This window comes from Neophocaena asiaeorientalis, unplaced genomic scaffold (assembly GCF_003031525.2).
Source record: "Neophocaena asiaeorientalis asiaeorientalis breed wild unplaced genomic scaffold, Neophocaena_asiaeorientalis_V1.1 scaffold114, whole genome shotgun sequence".
In the NCBI taxonomy this organism is placed as follows: domain Eukaryota; kingdom Metazoa; phylum Chordata; class Mammalia; order Artiodactyla; family Phocoenidae; genus Neophocaena; species Neophocaena asiaeorientalis.
In genome coordinates, this window is record NW_020173116.1 from 14,003,179 (window position 1) to 14,010,933 (window position 7,755).

Below are 7,755 nucleotides of genomic sequence, written 5' to 3' on the forward strand. Positions count from 1 at the left end.
AAGCCTTTGGGGGGGTTGTTTTGTTTGTTTTCTCTATAATATGGGAGAATGTAGTTCTAAACCCCTCAATTGTGGACCACACTGCATTACCCTCAGTGTGATCACCAGCTCAGACTTAAGATTCCACATTTTTTCTGTGTTTTCCTCTTTCCCCAGTATGATTCTATATTTTCTTTACCGGTGCTGGGGGTTTTCACTTTTTGATCACTCTTTAGATACACCCTGCAGAGCGGTCACATTTATCAAGTTAATGTATCAATATTTACAATGTGGGAAAATGAAAGTGTAATGCGTCAGGTTGTAAGTAACAAGACGCAAAAGGCTCTGCTTCCTTGAGTCCCTTCGTATTGTACTTAAAAAAAGTATTTGGGGGTGATAAAGCAATGATTTTGTAGATTAGTTTCCCCCTAATCTCATTGAGCTGTCACTCACTTTTTGCATCTTCTCTCATCTTTACTCCCTCTCCCTGTGATATCAATGCAGGGGTTAAAAAACCCGGAAAACTGTGAGAGCAACAAGGAGCAGTTATTTCTTCCAGACAGACCCTGTGTCACTTTCATAAATCAAGCCCAGCCAGATGGCCGTGTATTGGGTTGCATTATTTTAAACACCAAATCGTACTAAAAATCACAATCATTTTGATTTGTGAAATCTGAAAAAGGCCATATTTATTAAACAGAGAGCAGGGAAAAAATGAAAACAAGAAACCACAATTTACTTTTCTTTGCCCTCTCGTTTCCTATTTGTCTTGCTATTGTAATCTCTTTGCCCAGCAAATTTACAACCTGGAGTGGGGGTGTGGTGGCAAACTTTATCATTTTTTGAGGGTCTACAGGGGCAAGCACGGAAGGCCTTATTGGAAAGCTGAGGAACCGGTGTGGTGGTTTTCATAGGGTGGATGCTACTGGCGCGTGAGATGAAAACCTGTGTTCCCTACAGGACTGGTAGTGGTTGATCAGACAGAGAATGGGTCTATTTCAAATGTTAGGAGGCATTTGCTTACTTGATTTGGCTGACAACAAAAGAACTAACATTGGATTTCACCCTGTTTTCTATTAAAAAGTAACCTTTGCTGTTTACTTTGGAAGAAGCTCTGATTTAGAGGTAGCAGAGTAACTTAGAGCAGCTGGGAAAGCTGGCCCATTTTATTCCATTATTTTGTATTTTTTTTAAGTGAGCTCATGCTTGCACTCCATATTTTTTTTAAAAAATCAACCCTTTGAATGTATTTACAAAATGAAATTCATGGTTGCAAAACAAGTGAGGGCAGATACAACTGAGAGGTTTTGTGCTAAGGCTTATATTGTTACACATGTAAATAATGAAAATATTGTTATATATCACCAGATCTTTTTAATGAATTTGGTCATTGTGTTCCTTTGTAGCGCAAGTGTCTTGTGCTTCGTCAAGTGTTCGTTTGTTTCCTCCATTTCAGCCCACCCCCTCCTCCCCTTCCAACTCAGAGGAAAGTGACAAAGTTCTGTTCCATCAATCTGGCTAATCCCAAGCTAGGCCCATTTATAGTTTGCAGTCTCCCGTGGCTTCTGATCAGTTGTCCAAGCTACAGCCGTCTCATTCACCCAACCATCTTCCCCTGCAAGTCTGGGCGATAAATCATTCAAGGTGTATTTAAAATAGTCACTTTGTTGTTGTTGCTCTGCCTTTTTTTTTTTTTTTTTTTTCTTTAAGTACTTGGCCAAGGACTACTTCTTTGTTCCCAAACCGAACTATTCATTATTGATCTTAAAGATTCCCTTTGCCTCCCTGTAGCCCCCAGCGTACGCTCATTACCATGCTCATAATCTGTTTTGTATGAATGGTTTTCAACATTCAGAGAATAATCGGTTCTAATATTAAATGCAGTCTATGCTATTGATAGTTTTATCGATAAGTGTAATATTTTAAATAATTTTAACAATTAAATTTGTTTTTTAAATTATATATTTGTAAAGTATTTATCCTGTTGGAAGCAACAATATATTGTTGTATTTATTCGTTTATTTTTGTAATAAATGATCAACCTCTTCAAGCTAAATCAAAAATGACACTTTTATATATTTATACAAAATGCATTTTAAGAGATGGCCATATTTGCACCAATTTGTATGTAAATAGAGTAAAGATCCATCATTAACTTGTAGCTTTCAGAACTAAATTGAAGGAAGAAACATTCTCTCCACACTGAGTTTGGTTTGCCCAAGTTCCAGGGTAATTAATCAAACTCTAAAGTGGATGCAACAAGTATTGGCACTGGATGCAGACTTGAAATTAATTATTTAGGAGGTGGACCTGGTTTTTTTCAAGGCAGAAGGATAGAAATGAGAGAATCCACTTCTCTCATGGATTGCACGTGGCTGACTGGACCTATTAGAACAGATGCTATGTAGCAGTGATAAAACCTAGTACCTGGCTGTGCTCAGATGTCTGTGGTGGGGAAGGGTGTGGAAGGAGAGTTAAAACTTTGAGGTTATCGGTGACCCAGAAGCAAGGTGATGTGGAAAAAGAGTTGTGCTATGGCTTTTTGAAAAAGTAGACCCTCTTAAAACGGCTCTGAGTGAAGAATGGCTCTCTCCTGGTCCTGTTACAGCAGAAGCAATCAGTGCAGGTGTAGTGATGGTGGTCGTGGTCGTGGTCGTGGTTGTGGTTGAGAGTGATACTTGTAGGAAGTGTAGGGGTCACCTCTCCAGCTTTGCAAATTCTGTAGGTCACTTGGTCATCTCAGTTCCTCAGAGCGGCTGTTCCGAGGGCCCGAAGGTCACCCACGTGACCTCCCGGCTGATGGAGCCCCACCGTGGGCTTGATCTTGATTTCAGTGAGGAAATCGGAGGGCTCTGGGTTTGCCTCCTGGACTTTCCAACCTAGCGAAGGAAGCGGCGGGGAGGCTGGAGGAGACGGGTGTGGGCGGGGCGGCGGAGATAGCAAGAGGGGTACTTGTGTAATCAGATTCTTTGATTCTGTTAGCCTGGCTCATGGCCTATTAATTAGATTACTGTCTCTTTCATTCTTGATTTCACATCCGTGTTTGTTCCTGTCTCCTAAAATGCGGGCGCGAGCGTGGCAAGCAGGAGCCTATGATGTCACTGCCGGCCTGTGGCGGCCGCCTGGCCTTCTGGAGGGCTGTGGGCTACGTTCTGTATGAGTCGGATCTTCCTTGAGGAAGAGTCCTCCTGGAAGTGACCTCAGAGGGGTCTGGGAAGAGGGCAACCGGCGTGCTCGCGGCGGCCGGGGCTGCGCAGCGGGGCGGGGGAGGGTGGCCCGACCCTGCCCGGCCCGGCTCTGCTCGGCGGCCCGGCCGTAACAGCTGCGGACAGTCCCACAAGCTGTTTTCCTCGTGGCGACCATTCAGCAAAACGCAAGATCCTTTCTCAAAGATTTAAATTTCGCGGATGAATTACCATACACCGGTTGCTTAGCAACTAAATTCAAGCAGGGCTAAGAGTATGCAAGCTTTTTGTATTCTCATTAATAAAAATGCCACTCTGACACAGCAACCCGACTTCGGATCACCGCAACTTCTGTAAAAGCCGTAGGAGAATACAAACCGGCGCTGCCGTTTAATTACAGATCAAAACGGCTTGAAACGCGAGGTTTTGTTCATCTATCTTCCTAAAAGCGATGTAAAAAATAACGGCTTTTCAAGAGCAGTAGTAAATTTTTTTTAATGGAGTTGTCTATCGGGGTTACTGATAATTGTCAACTGAAACTTTTTGAAACAGGTTGAAATATCCCCTTTCATCAGCATTTCTTCTCTGTCCCTCAGCCCCCATCCTCTGCTTCTGCGCTCCGTCCCCAGCCTGATAATAACAATGATTATCATAATTCTGGACCGACTCAGGCCTCGGGAGCCCTAGAGACTAAAGGACAGTTGGCAGAGCAATCGACAAGGCCGGTAGCTGGAGAAAACCTAAGAACCTGAGGAGCGGGCTGCGAACTTGTGGAAGTTTCCGGGTGGGCTGGGGGGCGGCTGAGCCCAGCGCGACTCAGGCTCCGGGCGTCTGGAGACAACTTCTGGGAACACCAGGGTAGAAAGGCCTGTTACCCTCTGCTCCACGTTTGCGGATTTTCCGTCCTGGGGCCCTTCTTGCTCTGCCGGGAATTCGATGACCGTGGAGCTGAGAAAGCTGAGCTCAGGGCCTGCTGACCGACCCTCTCTGGGGCCCACGCCCGAGGGCCCTGGAGGAAAAGTAAAGACGGAGCTGGAGCCCCGGGTCTCCAAGGACCCGGGTCGGGGCCAGAGACCCGGGCCTGGGGCTTCCATCGGGGGCACGGCGTGTCCCTTCCCGAAGGGTGCAGCGCAGGGAGGGGACGCACCGGCTCGGAGCAGGCTCCAGCCCTGGGCTGCAGTCCGAAGAAGGGGGGGCGGGGAGCCGGGAAGCAGGGGTCAGCGGGGCCGGCCTGGGGCACGGGGCGCTGCTTTGTTCGGGATTCGAGCGGAGGCGGGACGGCGGGAGGCCGGCGCTTGGTGGACTTCGGGGCTCCAGGCCCAGCCGTCAAAAAAATGCGCGGCGACCCTGAGCGGGCGGTGGGCGAATGCGGCCGCAGGGGAGGCGGGTTTGCCAGGCGGCGGTTCGGTGCCCAAGCCGCCCGCCAGCAGGATCGCGCCGGCTTCGCCTCTCAAGCTGCCACAGGAGGCCATGGTCAGCTTTAGAAAGATCCGGGGGCAAAAGTGAAACTCCCCAGATTGATTACAGCAGCATTTCCAGGGAGCCAGCCCCCTTCGCTCGCACTTTGGTAAACGTGAGAACTTAAGAGGTTACTTTTCCCCCGGTCAGCCTGGACGCTTCAAGATCCTGAACACCGCCCCCCAACTGACTCAATTTAACCTGATTTCTTTGTAGTGAATACAAAAAAAAAGAAAAGAAAAGAAAAGAAAAAGAAAGAAACCCAGTGGAAATTAAACCAGAAGTTGAATATTTGTTATATTAAGTGCTCAGAGGCATCAGTTCTCAGGAAAATGTACATAATAAACAGGAAGCCATTTATTTACAAATACAATTGCCCTAGACAAGCCACATTCCATGTACGTAATTCATTAATGGAATTTGCTCCTTCTCCTCCCTTTGGAAAGAGAAATTTTAGCTTTTAAAAATAGCTGTGTCTTGGGGGAGGGGAAGAAGAATGGTTAGTTTACCTGTTCCTAGAAAAAGAAGCAGTGGTGTCCCGGCCAATTCCTGTCTGTGGGGATGTTAAATAGTATAAAATAACCGTTTAAAAGACATGGAGAGGTTTTGTGTGTGTGGTTTTTTTTTTTCCTTTTTACTCTTCAGAAAATAAGTTTGTTGGCAGTGGTTCCTGTCACCAGAGTTGCCCAGGGAAATTGTGCTGGTAACTTAACCCTAGTTGGGGTGTGTGTGAACAAAACTAAAATTTAAATAACTTGAGCTGGCTGGGAATATAGCAGAATTTAACCGTAAACCTCACGTAGTTGCTATAGTTTTAGCAATTTCTGTGGCAATGTGCCTGCTGCCCTCACTCCTTCCTGACAGGAGTCGCCCCTGGGGTGCTGCTGGTTCTTGGCTTTCTTGCCCCCAGTATAAGCATCACTTACCTGGAGAGCTTGAGTCTGGTCTTTATTAACTTGGGATGCTTTCTCTAAGTAAGTCCCTTTCCCCTGCGAGTTTCGAGTTGCGAGAGGGGCATTGTTTGGGAGAGAAAGGATGCCCAGGGGAAGGGGGAACCTAGTGTGAGTCTCTGGGCACCCCAGTGAGTAGTGAGTCAACATCAAAAGCGCAGGACACACCTGAGGTAGGTTTGGAGCTTCCCGAGGTCCCCAAATGAGACATTTACAGAGGACAAAAAAGAATAACTGTTTTCCACATTTCATTGTTGTAGCTACAAAATAACGGGACGAACACTGAGAGGAAAGAAAACACATCTTTTAATTCAAAAACAAAAACAAAAGGGCAAGGGATGTTTTGACGAAGAGCTTCCTGGGAGATCCAACATTTGTTCTGTCCTGCAGGACTGTGTCCCTCCTGGCAGAAGACAAGCCCATTTAGCCGACTGGGACACTGCACTCTGAAATAGAATAGATACTCATTTCAAAGAGCTCGCCTTGCGCCAGCACTGAAATAAAAGATGCCCAAACCTGTCACCCTCAGTCCACCTAGGTTCAGGCAGGGCAACTTCCAGGTGTGAAGGGGAGCCAGGCAGGGTCCTTCCATTCTGCCCATGCGAGAATCTCGGAGGGAGAGTCTATGCTTCATTTACATTTCCAAGGTTGAAAACTCTCCAGCAGAGTTTTTAAAAAATAAATAAATTAGGTCTAATCGGAAAGATTCGTGTCACCCAGAAACTAACAAAATGAAACTAAATGTCTTACTAGCTTGGTCTTGAGAATCTGTAGGTTACAACAGGGAAACACCCATCAGTAAAGAAAACAACACCTACAAACTCTTTTTAGTTAACGTTTTGGGGGAGAAATCTGTCAAACTTGTTCGGGCCATCCTACTGATTATGCTTTGTACTTCTCCAAGATTTCTTCCAAACAGGGCTTTAAAAAACTGTTTCAAACCTGAGAGATGTCTTTAACTCTTCCAGGAACTATTTAATAGTTGTCCTGGATGTTTTTAACAAGAGAGGGAGGCTAAGCAAATAGCCTTGGGTCCAGTGACATCTTGGGGAGAGGAGGTGGTGGGGACTCAAGGCACACCTAAAATGGGGTTTTTGATTTTCAATGGGGGAGCCTCGCGAGTCAGCACTACTTACTTGGGTACCTGAACTCACAGGCTTTCCTCTATTTATCAAGGAGGAGGGCCTGCAGGTCTGCAGGTGAGGGGGGGTGGAAGTGAAGGGAGAGAGACCAGAGGACAGATCAGTTACCTCTCCCTTTGTTCCTGGGCCTTGAACTGGGACTTCAAGAAGGGGGAAGAAAAGCGCTTCCCCCCCCCCCACAGTGAAGCCACCACATCCATTTGCATCACCCTGACACCCCTACCCCAGCCAAAAAGCCAAGTGCTGGCTGATTGGGAGCAAATTGGTAACCCGAGGAATCCCTGTGTGAGTGTGTTATGTAACATACAGAACTTTCTGCGAGGAGAGGTGCTCACACTTGATTTTTCTCCAAATGTCTATGTGCAGGCATAAAGGCCTAGAAGGAAGGAATGGAGACAAATTAAATAGCTTTAATTTAAAAACACTAGGGAGAAATGGGAAATGTGTGGCCACATACGACGACGCACGCAAGCCTGTGTGTATGGGAACAGTCATTATCTGTACCTCCTGTTTGCCAGAGTATCCTTTAAACACCCTGCATCTAGCTGTACTTTGGCTAAAAGAGGAGTTGTACCTTATTTGGGGGCTGGGAGAGGGCCACCCTACCCGGGAGTACCGGGCCCTGGTGGCCCTGTTGCCAGTAGGAGTCAAGTTAGTTCACGGCCGTGTTATCCTTAACCGGCTCTTTTCGTCTGAATCCTCAAATTCTTACCGTGGGAGGGCAGGTTACCCCCTACCCATGGCCCTGCTGTGCGCACCCCGATCGCCCCGGCCTGTGGCCAGAAAGCTGCTCTCTCACCGGCAGCAGGAGGCCGCCGCCGCCGCCGCCGCCGCCGCCGCAGCCCATGGTCACATTCAGAAACCCTGTTCTGGGAGAACCTCGCCCCAAAGGCGAAGGCGGTGCAAACCGTGTTCATTTGCCCCAAGCGCGAAGGGGAGATGTAACCGAGGGACGAGCATTTTGCAGGAGGGGATCTGGAGCGGAGCAGTTGATCCGGGCAGGTTCCCTGCGCCAGGCCCTCTCTGCAGGGGTTGTTGGGG

At 47.3% G+C, this 7,755-nt stretch overlaps 1 long non-coding RNA gene across 2 annotated transcripts in view; it reads right to left on the reverse strand.

The window, feature by feature from the left end:
* Nucleotides 1-5,860: 5,860 nt before the first annotated feature.
* Nucleotides 5,861-7,755, reverse strand: part of LOC112398879 (uncharacterized) — a 6,846-nt gene continuing 4,951 nt past the window's right edge. Inside the window, exons 3-4 of one of the 2 annotated variants that reach the window (XR_003003083.1) lie at nucleotides 7,022-7,090; nucleotides 5,861-6,018 (exon numbers count right to left, since the gene is read on the reverse strand). This is a non-coding gene — a long non-coding RNA (uncharacterized LOC112398879). Of the gene's footprint in view, nucleotides 6,019-7,021; nucleotides 7,743-7,755 lie in introns of those variants that run through there. The other variant, XR_003003082.1, reaches the window with a different exon arrangement.